Source organism: Aquila chrysaetos, chromosome 8 (genome assembly GCF_900496995.4).
Source record: "Aquila chrysaetos chrysaetos chromosome 8, bAquChr1.4, whole genome shotgun sequence".
Taxonomy (NCBI): Eukaryota; Metazoa; Chordata; class Aves; order Accipitriformes; family Accipitridae; genus Aquila; species Aquila chrysaetos.
The window spans coordinates 44846121-44857239 of record NC_044011.1 but is presented as its reverse complement, the minus strand read 5'-3'; the positions used below and the strand labels follow the sequence as shown (position 1 = coordinate 44857239).

Genomic DNA, 11119 nt, shown 5'->3' with positions numbered 1-11119 from the left:
AAAAATAAAGATCAGTCCCCAGGTGCTATCCAGGAACAGGGGATATTGCTTTTTTCAGGGTGTTTTGGAAGTGCTGGGAAGCTTCTCAGCCATCAAGATGGGATCAGCTGCCGGCTCCCGGGTCCTGCCGGTCCACGGGCGCTGGAAAACCAGCAGGATTTGTCGCGCTGCCTTGTGCTGTGCACGTAAGAAGGGGGTTCTGCACTGACATGCCCAGTGGTGAAGCACTCCCTGTACAGCACAGGCTCTGGCTGTTGTTCCCAAAAGCCCATGCAAAGAATCCTGTTTCATTTTATACGCCGTGATTAGCCACGTGTACGATGGGGTTGACCGTTGGTATGCGTGGCAATGCCAGAAGTAAATGAAACTCCTCCCTGGGGAAAAGGGTCAATTACTTTTGGCTGCAAAATTTGCAAAATTTTCATTATTTTTTCCAAAATGCCTCTTTGGAAAATGCCTCTGCATTTTGATTCAAAGAAAAATAAGCCCACGCTTTTGATTGTGCAAGTTAAAAAAAAATAATTTATATTTTTGAAAGCTGGATAATTTTAGCCAAACGTGGGGAACAGAATTTGAATAGGATCCATGGCCATTGGAAGGGCTTAAGAGAGCTTCGAAGAGTCTGCTGACAAGGGAGTATTAGCCTGTTGACACCTTTCAGATGCAATGAGTTGAGCTTACTGCTACAATACAAATAAGCAGTAGGGAGGATGACAGGCAAGCCCTTGCAGCCATAGGTGCTGTGAAAGCACGGATCCAGAAGACCGTCCCTGCATTAAACCGCTCGTGCGCTGGGACCTGGGATGCTTCTGCCTTATCCTGAGCTTGTAGACTGCCAAAAACAAAGGTTGGAAGAAAGGGATGGTGGGGAAAAAGAGCATAAAAGATAAAAGGACAGCGAGAAACACTGGTTTTTACAATTTAATTTCCTTCTTTGAGTGGGAGCTGCTTTAATAATATGCACAAAGAGTGAATAATACTTTAAAATATTCCCAGAGAATGAATAATATGTAATAATATTCACAGAGCATTTATTTGACTAATTTCCCCCAGTGTTTTTGGACCAAGATCTAACAGCCCTGGATCTTAAAGGGGAGATCTGCATTTGACTTCCTTGGGTCTGGATCAGGCCCCAACCACCTAACGAACCTGTGATCAAGCAAGCATCACCAAAGGGTCAACCAATATACCTCCAGTAAATGGGTCACTTTTCCCTGCTGATCTGCAAATAAATTATCTGCCAATAAATGGAACCAGAAGTGGCTTGGCCAGATGTTCCACCGGGGCCCCAGGGAGTCGTGGTGCAGAAAGGGTAAAATCGGGGGGGGGGGGGGGGGGGGGGGGAGAAAAAAAAAGCCAATAAAAAATAAAATATTAACATCCCAACCTCGTTTGCCGCTCGGTGCCGGCGTCGCGCTCACCTCCCCGGCCGCAGCAGCTGTGCCCGTGCTACGGAGCGAGGTGCAATGCCCCATCTGGGAGGACATGCCAAAAGCAGGATATGGGAAAAGACTGTTTTCAAACACAGATGGATTAAACCTTTATTCCTTTTTAAATTACATTTTAATGCGCTGGCTACTCTGGAGATGTCGGCAGGGCATGCTGGGCTTGAATAGGTTCGGGGTGAGTGTCCCCAGGGCATCTTGCTAACCCCGTCCAGAGTGACTCAGGTGGCCCTGGCAGATCTCCGTCCTCCCCAGCCCACCCTTCCCCATCCTCCTGTTATTTGCAAAGTACTTTTGGCAGCTATCGCAGCACCCACTCCTTGTGCCCCGCATCACCTCTAACTCCTCCAGGTCAGCTCCATCCCTTTTTCGGTGCTGTGGGGGTCCCCAAAGCAGCTCCTCTTTCAGGTGGTGGGATGCCTCCCAGGGTTTGTCCCACGGATACCTGCTCAGCTCCCGTCTCCCATGGGAGAAGCACGCAGGTTTAATGTCTTTGCACGTCCTGCAAGGCTGGGCTTGCTCCTCTTCCAAAACATGCAGCCACCTCTTGGAGCATTTTGTGTCCTTAACAGAGCTTCTTGAATCGAAGAATCGCTGTGAATTAAGCAAGAATTAAAAGGCTTGGTTACTTTGACAGCATAAATCGGGGCTAAGTGCGTGCAATGCGTACCTTGAGCCCCCTCTGCCCCGCTGGGGGTAGCACTCTGCAACCCCAGACCCAGACGGTGACACTTTGGTGCAAGATGCCACCGTGCGAATAAAAAGAAACCCGTAGATGGGTCTTGCATGAGACATGACGTGTTGAGCAGTACGGGTGGAAAGGGATCTTGGCACACCTGCAGCCTGCCACTTCTTGGGGTTTTTGGTGGGCAGTTTGACCGAGAAGAGGTGACAGAGGGGCTGTTTGGGTACCTCAGTTGGCATTTATGTACAGGTGGGAGAGCTGGCAGAGGGAATTCGCCCCGACCTGCAAACCTCAGCGTGTGTCTCAGAGGGCAACAGGTCCGAGCGCTCTGTAACCCACCAGAAAGTGGAGATTTACAGATAAAGCAGAAGGACATTTTATTTTGTTTTGTTTTTCCAGCTGGAAAGAGAAAGAGAAGGGAACGTTCCCACAGAGGATACAGCGTATTTACGGGGGTTTTTTTTTGCTTTTTTTATTGTGGTTGAGCTGAACTGTACCAAGTCACTTCAGCTCTCTCGAATGCAGGATTTTCTCACTTTCCGGTAAACTGCAGTTACCATGGAGAAGGCTGAGACAAGCCAAATGCAAAACATTGGAAACTACACCCAAACTCACCGCAGCCATATCAAACAGTTAATTAGAAAGACCGTCCATGTGTTTCCCATTCCCTGGAATGGTTTGAATCAATTGCCCTGTGATTTATCACCTGTTTTCTGTGTGAACGGTTCAGCTCTGCTCTTGTGCATGTGTTGGAAAGGGGATTTGTGCTGTACAGTGAAGGAGGGAAGGGAGATATTAAGGACTTTTAAAAAAAAACCCAACCCAATCATCAAATAACCAATTCTGCCCCTTCCCGCAGTATAAATCTCCCACTGGAATGATACACTTAGGATTTTGATGGGATTTCTAGCCTCTAGCAAGAGGGAAAAAGGAGAGACAGCTTTTGCCTTGCTTTGATTTTGGAGAGTGGAAGATCATAGCGTGCCTGGCCATTCCCAGGTCTGTGTTATACTGTGCCCAGATGGAAATTCAGACCAGTGTGTTTCCCCGGGGCTGTTTCCTTTCCCACCGCACATGAAATTGGGCGGGTGGGTGGGAAGCAGGGAGGGGGTGGCTGGAGGGGAGAGGAGAGAGGGAAAAGAAGAAGAAGAAGAAATCCAAACTTCCCACAAGATCTCCTCTTGATGGGTGAGGTTGTCCACCCGCTAAGCGGTAACACCTCGTCGCACATCGCGACGGTGGCAGAGATGCTTCAGTGACACGGCTTGTGGCCGGAAAGTCATTTGGAGATGGTCCTGGGCTGCCAGGCGGCGAGCAGAGTCCGTCCGTCTGTCCAAAGACATGGCTCTTCTCCAGCCTGCCCACGGTGAGCCGATGGCTGCGAATCCTCCTTCCTTGGGTGCCATCTCCTTTCGATGAATGCTTTGGGGTGACCCCTCCGCTGCTCAGGCGTCCCATCGCCATCGTGGAAAGCGGCCGGCCGGCCAAGCGCGTAACAGCGACAGGTTGATGGGAAAGAACCCGGAAAGTTTCATTCCTGAGCTTGCTGCGTCCCTCCCCGCGTGAGCCGGGGCTGCAGCCCTGCCATTCCTCCGTTCCCCCTTCACGAGGCGCGGGGGGAAAAAACACACCTCGGTCTCGCCTTGCGTGCAAGTGCTTCGAAGCGGGGTTGGTTCCTCCCGCAGGGACAGTCCTAGCATCCAAAAGCAGCAAAAGATGTCTTGGAGAAGATCCCTCTGCGTTTCAGCTCTTTCCAAAGCAAGCTGACCTGGTTTTATCTCTGCCATCTCCTTTCGCATCCTAAACTGCCAAGCTGCGCCTTTGCGGTGGATTTGCGAGCCGGGATCACCCGAGATGAATGCGGCATTATTAGAGTCAGCCATTCCCCCGCACCCGTGCTCCGGTGAAGTCTTCTGGCTGGGATGTGTAGGGCTGATTGGAAATCCTGCACATTTATCTAACCCATCCCCCAAAGCAGCTGTTGGCCTGAAAGGTGGCTGCACCTCTCACGATCCACATTCCACCTTTCCTGCCAAGACCGGGGGAGAGAGGGAATAAACGTTGCTTTCCTATCATTAGCAGATGATTGAAAAACCTTGCAGCTCCCCCAGCCAAGCGTGAGAGACACCGGCCCCTTTAAGAGAGAACCAAAAGGGTTTGACTGGGAAGCTTGGGGGTGAGGGTCACACCTAAGAGGGCTGGAAATGGAGATTTGTGTAGGATCCCACAGCGCAGATGACGACAGAGAAAATCTCTGTTCGAGGGGAAACTGAGGCAGCGACAAGAAGTGGAGCACAAGTGTGCCAAAATTGTCATTTATCCACACTCCTCTGTTCCCACAGCGAACATATAATGCATGCACTGGTTTAGCTTGAACTAAATTTACCTCTTCATCGCTCTGATTGCAGCCAGTCTCACTTCTGCCCTGACTCTGACCACATAAGTGCAGCAAGTCCCCTATTTGGCACATGGGGCTATTTGCCCCACCTCTTCAGATCGTGCAGAGGTCTGGAGAAGGTCTCCTTCTTCAAGAGAAAAGGTCAGGTCTGTGCCTCAGTTTCCCCTCTCACTGCAAAGGAAACATCTGGTGGGAGGGGACGCACAGTGCTGTCCTGGGAAGGCGTGAAGCGGTGACCCCCCTGTGAAATGGCTGAAAGACCTGGAAGGGCAGTTTGTTCTAGCTGGCAAGTTGCTGTTTTTATTGCCTGGGACCCTGCAATCTGCAAGGAAGGAAACTGGCCTCAAGCAGCAGGAAAAAAAAAGAAATTTCCCAGGAATTTCCAAAGGTTTTCCCACCCTGGGAAAAAATGGAAACAGCGGATGTGTGCCCTGAGATTGCTGCAACCCCTGGCACTACCCTAACCCACGAGACCCCAGCCCCAGCGTGACAGCCCTGGACCGGGGTTGAGATCCTGCAGGCAGCAGGGATTCTTTTGGTACAACCCTGCCGTATTTCGCGAACGCTCATTAGAGTTGGAGGTACTTCTCGACACCCTCTCCTAGATTTGCCGGAGCTGCTCCCTGGGAAGCTTCTGCGCTGGATTTCATCTCAGCCTTGCAGCAGTGACCCTGCGAAACCGCAAAGAAACCACTGACGCCTCATTTTGGGGCTGCGGGATGTTCTCCCCAGCCTCAGGCTGTCAGCGAGAGCGAGCTCCACTTGCCGTTTCGGGACCCTATGATGAAAATGGACCTGTTTTTTACGGCTGTCGGTGGGCAGAGCTGCTCGTGGGAAGTTTCCCAGCAAAGCTGAGCAAAGAGCAGGCGGTTTTGTTAGGGAAAAGGAGGAGAGAGGCTCTGCTGAAGGCCCCGAAACCTCCCAACAGGAGGGAAGAAAATGGCAGAGAGATTTGCAAGGCAAGAGGGAATGAGGCTTGCAAAGAGGAATGACCTCTGCAAAGTGCTCCGAGGAGAAGCAGCTTGGAAAGGAGGATCACAGCTACAGATGTGTGAGTGATGGATCCAAGATAATTCAGCTGGGATCCAGCTCAAATGGGCGGCTTTTCATCAGTGCATACGCTCCCTTCCATGACAGCTCCTCTTCAAACGCTCTGCTCTGACAGATTAAAACCCATTCCTCCTATCTTTGTTTTCCAAAACCAGAGTCAAGTCACTGGTCATTTTCCTTTCAAAAACATGGCCATGAAGCGTTGCGGCATTCAGGGGACTCTTTCCCTAATCTGAGGAGGGATGAAGCTTTGCATCAGGTTGCATTAACTTCCTTTGGTCTTACCCATTTTGGTGAGCATGTCTCTTAGGACTCTACCGGCACTGCACAAATCGAAATAGAGCTGCCAAAACTAGAAGCCTACACACATCCCAGGGGCTCACAGCGGCTGGCAACAGAGTGTTGGTCACCCCTGCAACCTGCAAGAAGTAGTGAATATGGAGGAGCAGAGCCAGAATTTGCTTTACAGGCATACATACGCCTTACCCAAGGGCAAAAAAACCCCCAACCTGCTTAAAAACATGAAGAGCTAAACCTGCTTGATCTGCAGGTCCCAGTGTGCCGGTGTGACACACGAAAGCTCTGCACAGGTGGGAGTGATGGTAGTGGGTGTTGCTGGCCAGAACGTGTGCGCTGTGAGATCCTGGAGTCGAGCCTCGTGATCTCAGACTCTGCAATAGCTTCAATTAAGGATAATCATCCAGGTGAGCACAGGGCACACTACATCCCTGCTCTGGGCGAATAGTAGGACGCAAGTTTCTGTGTTTGGAGTCTAGGTTACACTGCCTTTTCATTTATCAGGGAGACGCTGTGGTTTTTGCATTTTATTATATTTAATGGGGTATTATTTTTTTCTCACTGGCTATTTGTTTGAGAAATTTCTCCCAGGGGAGCTTCTTTTGATCGCTCGGTTGCCAGACAGAATGACATCAGACAGACGCTCAGAGGAATGATAAAAAGGCAGAGCCTTATTTCTTAATAACAGCCTCTGGCAAAACACAGAGCAAAGTTAAACACACTGGAGAGCACCAGGCCCTGATCCTGCTTGGGGTACAGGGCAGGGAAGAGAGGAGGAGGCTGCTTGTCCCCAACTTGTGCACCAACACCCCCCCATTAGCCAGGGATACTGCCAAGGTGTCATACTCTTCTTCAAAGCAAAGGAGAAGGGGTGGCAGACGATGCCAAGTCGAGTAGGTGCTAATGTCTTGCCCTGTCCTAATTATCCCTTATCATTTCACAGGGAAGCGCTGTGTGTCTCCTCTACCCTGGCTTAGCCTAGGTTTTCTGTTTAATCCTTGCACCCCACTGTAGCACTGTTACTGATGTCTCCAGCAGCCCCAGGGACTGACCCCCCAAAATGGTACCAGTTAAAGAAGATCTGAGGCCTTATTCGCAAAGGGGAAATCCTGTGCCTTGAGCAGCTCTCAGCCTCGTCCCTTGTCCCCATCCTGGCTGACAGAGGTTTAGCCGAGGATGTCCTCCCCAAAGGAGCACTTGCCAGCTTGCTTGCGTTGCAGGAGCTCGCTCCAGTTACTAGTGGGTGGTTTTCTGCTTTGCCCTCCTCCTCAAAGGCCACTTGCCCCCGCTGTGAGCATTGCACCTTTCCTCCCCAACCCATAGCTGTCTTGATCTTCCCCTCCTTAGCAAAGCAAAGGTTTGCTTGCGCTTCTGGATCGGTTCGTGCCAGAGTATGAGCGTGTATTGAGGTATAACACATGAGGCATTGCTTACCTGTTTATTTTGAATGATTTCTTTCTCTGGAGCCAAGCCCCCAGGACGTGCCTTCAAGAGGAGCGGGTCTCTGCGCTGCTTGGGGCGTTTCGCAGCTCCCGAGTCCAGGATTTCCCAGCGTTTCCGCTGATTCCTTCTGCTCTCTTCCTCATACCAGCATCTGAAAGCAAGAGTTTAATGAGATGGTCAGATAGTCACTTTTGGAGACGGGCAGAAGACCAGGAAATAAGTGATCAAAAGTTCACAGTTGCCTCAATACCCGATTACAGACATTGCAGAAATCCGACGGTTCCCAGTCAGAGCCCCTACAAAATTTGAAACTAAACTAAAAGCCATCTAAAGCTGTAGTTACATCTGGCTTTCAGTTTCTTTTCACTGCCTTCTCTTTTTAAGTTGCTCATAAATTCTTTGGATAAAATTCCTTTTGGGCTAAAGTTTTGTATGTTTGGACATTCCTCAAAAGTACATTTAAAAAAACAAAAGCAGAAAAACTGAGAAAATGGGTCTGGCAATTCACATATTTTGTCATGCAAAAATCCTGTCCTCCCCCCCAACTTTCCCCAAACCCTTCTGCCGCCTGCTCTGGTCAGCCAGACTGCACCAGTGTGCAAACTGGAATAACATGGCCAGAGAGCCGCGTGAGACCCGCGGAGGGGCCGGGTGGAAGAGCACTCGGATCTCCTTCGTCCCAGCCCCTTCCTCCTGGCACTTTTGCAGAGAAACAGGCCAGATTATTTTCTTTACAGCTCCTCTCCCACGGTTGTTCCCTGCTCTGCACCACCATGGGATGCAATGCAGAGGCAGGCAGATACGGGGTTTGCAGGCTGGGTAAGGAGGGGACAGAGTCTATAACAATTTTGGGATAGCATCAGCTAGGGAAAAAACTCATCCTGAACTCCCACAATCATATATAGCCCCCAATACACATGTATTCTCCAGCTAATACTCTGCTTCTTGACAACATGCAAAAGGTGGCACATGAAAATGCTAAAGCCCACTGTCCTCCACACATTCGGGGTGAATTTGTGCTCTCACCACTCTAAGAGGTGGCTGAGATGGTTTCAGGTAAACATGAGTCTTTAGCGAGCATCGTCCGACAGCCTGGGTATACCAGAGGGCTTTTCGTCCTCTCTGTTTCCTTGCTGTGCTCTTATAAGCAGGCTTTGTGGAGGACTCCTGAAGAGCAACCAGTAAATAGTGCTGTAAAAGAATGTTCTCCCTCTCCTCTTTTTTTTTTTTTTTAATGTACTGAATTATTTAGGAGCAGTAAGAAAAAGCAATGCAGCCAGCAGGAAGATCAAAGCTGGGATTGCCTGGGGTGGGAGCACTCCCTTCGCCCAGGAGCTGAGAACTTGCCCAGGGAACAGAGAACCGGTTGTCAGCCCAACACAGGAGATCATTTTCCATTCATGCTCCACGACCATTGTCTGGACCACAACGGCCATCCCCGGCCTCGGGCAAGACGGTGGTACCACGCTCCGGTGGGTGTCCTGCCCGGCGGAGGATGGCTGTGCAGACAAGAGATACAGTGTGGTCACTCCTGGGTTGGGGAGGAAGGGGATGCACGCGTGAATTCAGACTTACAGAGGGGAGTTTGTAGGAGTCTCGTATTTTCTGCTTTTGTTTGTGTTGACGCATTCCTCTAGGCTGAATTCCCGCTTTTCTGGTCAAGTCTGCAGAACATGGACACCCTGGTTTAACGTGTAACACGCAAATACAGTACTTGAATAAGTAAATCCACCAAAACTTAGTTCTTATAGATTTATGGGATCAAATTTCTCTTCCAGTTTTTTCAGGGGCGCCTATAGCATTCAAGACCGGTGATATGAATCAGGATTTCTCCAACTGAGGGCAAGTTTGGGAAGGGCCTTTGTGTACTTTAGATGGTTTTGCCTCACTTAGATGACTCTGCTTCAGCTGCAGATGCCTTAAAGAAGCTTAAAAATTGTGGTTTTGTCTCCGAGCTTTGGAGAGAGAGCAGGACCTGCTTTACCCCCTCAAGGATGCTCTCACAGCAGGGATCCTCTATCCACACCCAGAACTGTCCTGGCAGTTAAATTAAGGTCCTTAATACAGCACTTGTCTTCCTTGGCCCCTTCCAAGCCCTTCAACTCGAATGCAAACACAGCTTTACCGCTGCCCACAAGCACACGGAGATGACTTGACCCTGTGGGGTTAATAAATCTGGATCTGAGAAAAAAAAAACCAAAACCTAGGCGGGGAAAAATACCCCAACGAGACCCCAGTCCCAATGCCCGGTATCGCATCCCCTGCTGCTAAAACCCATCCGGCTCCAGCCGAGATGGACCCTGGGCTGCAGGCGACTGGCCTCATATGAAACAGATGATCTTGAGAGGTCTTGGAAGAGCTGGCGGGGCCGGAGGCGTCCCTGGAAGCAGCACTCCGGGGTGGGGAAGGGCAGCAGGAGGGTGGGACGGCAAAGGCTTCTTCCAGGAAAGAGCTAGCTGAGATTATTACACGCAGCTTGATGGAATTTCCAACGAAAAGGGGCCTGGGAAGGCTGGGGTGAGAGACGGGCTTTCCTGGAAAGAGGGGGGTCTGGGTGACTGTAATCTGGACAACACATGTGCACCCTCCTTGCCTCCGTGAACCCCCTCTGCTTTCTCCTCCCCGCTCCCGATTTTCCAAAAGGTGGAAAGTTTCCATTCCTGCCTGCTCCGGTGCCTGCGGGTTTACGCTGTCCTCCAGCTCGACACCCCGAGGGAATGGAGTTGCTGGACGAACTTCCATCAGCTGGAAGAAACAGGTGCCCAAGCGCTGGCAGGGAGAGCCCCCCAAAAGCAGACCTCGACCCCCCTCCGCCCTGAAAGAGCCGGGCGAGCAAACACGTGCTCCCCAAAACCGCGATTCCTGGATCCGGCATTGCCCAGAAACATTGCCTGAGAGTTAGGCTATTAATAACTGCAGCAATAACGCTTAACACGTGGACTGTGCCTTTTGCTGTCCAACTGCCTTTCCTGCATTAACCGCCTAATTAACTGATAGGGGAAGGAAGCAGGGAACAGCTCTTTCAGTCAGAGCCACAATGAGAGACGAAGGACGCATTTCCCCAAACTTAAATTCGACCCTTTTTCCTCTTGCCAAAACAAGCAAACAAACAAATAACTGAAAGTTCAGCATGGCTTTTTGTGGGACTATAAGCGATGGGGACGAAGCTAATTTTACAACCCATCTGCGAGATCGCTTTGCTGGCAGCCTGCAGGGACAGAGATGGGAGCGTTGGCTCCGACGGAGGACGACTCGCTGATCCACGTACACGGTTGCCTTTGCCCCGGGGACAACGCGGGTGACAGGACATAGAACAATGGCCTGAGACAGAGCTGAAAGGTTTTGACAGCAGCTTAAATCGGGAATCAGCAACATTCTTTCCCCTGGAGGTTACCGTGGCATAGATTAAAGGAGGACTAAAGTTCAAGGAAAACGTGAGCCAGCACTGCGCAATGCTGGCAAAAGGTCCCCTTTTGCGGAGAACGCTTTGAAAGCTTTGAGGATGTGGGGAAGAAGAACTGTGACCCCATTTTTAGCTTTTCTTCCTACCGCTGTGCCACCCAGATGGCCTCCAGCAGGTCCAGGTGGATCTGCTGACCTTTCCAACAGCGGCCCTGCCATTTGTCAGTGCGAAGGGATGAGGCGAGGCGACGGAGGGGTTTGCTTTCTCTGACGGCCCTGGGTGTCACACAGCCTGCTCTGGGGACGTGCAGCTCGGGCGAAACCAAGGCAAGAGGCTGTTCCCCACACCTCCTCTGTCAGACAATTTGGGATGCTGGTATATTTTGGGATTTCTTGGGT

At 50.7% G+C, this 11119-nt stretch overlaps 1 protein-coding gene across 6 annotated transcripts in view; it reads right to left on the bottom strand.

Moving 5' to 3' along the window:
* Positions 1-908: 908 nt before the first annotated feature.
* SNX19 (sorting nexin 19) overlaps positions 909-11119 on the bottom strand; it is a 136279-nt gene continuing 126068 nt past the window's right edge. For 5 of the 6 annotated variants that reach the window (XR_003924607.1, XR_005932963.1, XR_003924605.1 and 2 more), the window contains 2 exons: positions 7310-7469; positions 909-2039 (listed from right to left, as the gene is read on the bottom strand). The gene's annotated coding sequence lies outside the window, so the exon portion shown is untranslated. Of the gene's footprint in view, positions 2040-7309; positions 7470-8893; positions 8983-11119 lie in introns of all 6 variants that reach the window. The other variant, XR_005932964.1, reaches the window with a different exon arrangement.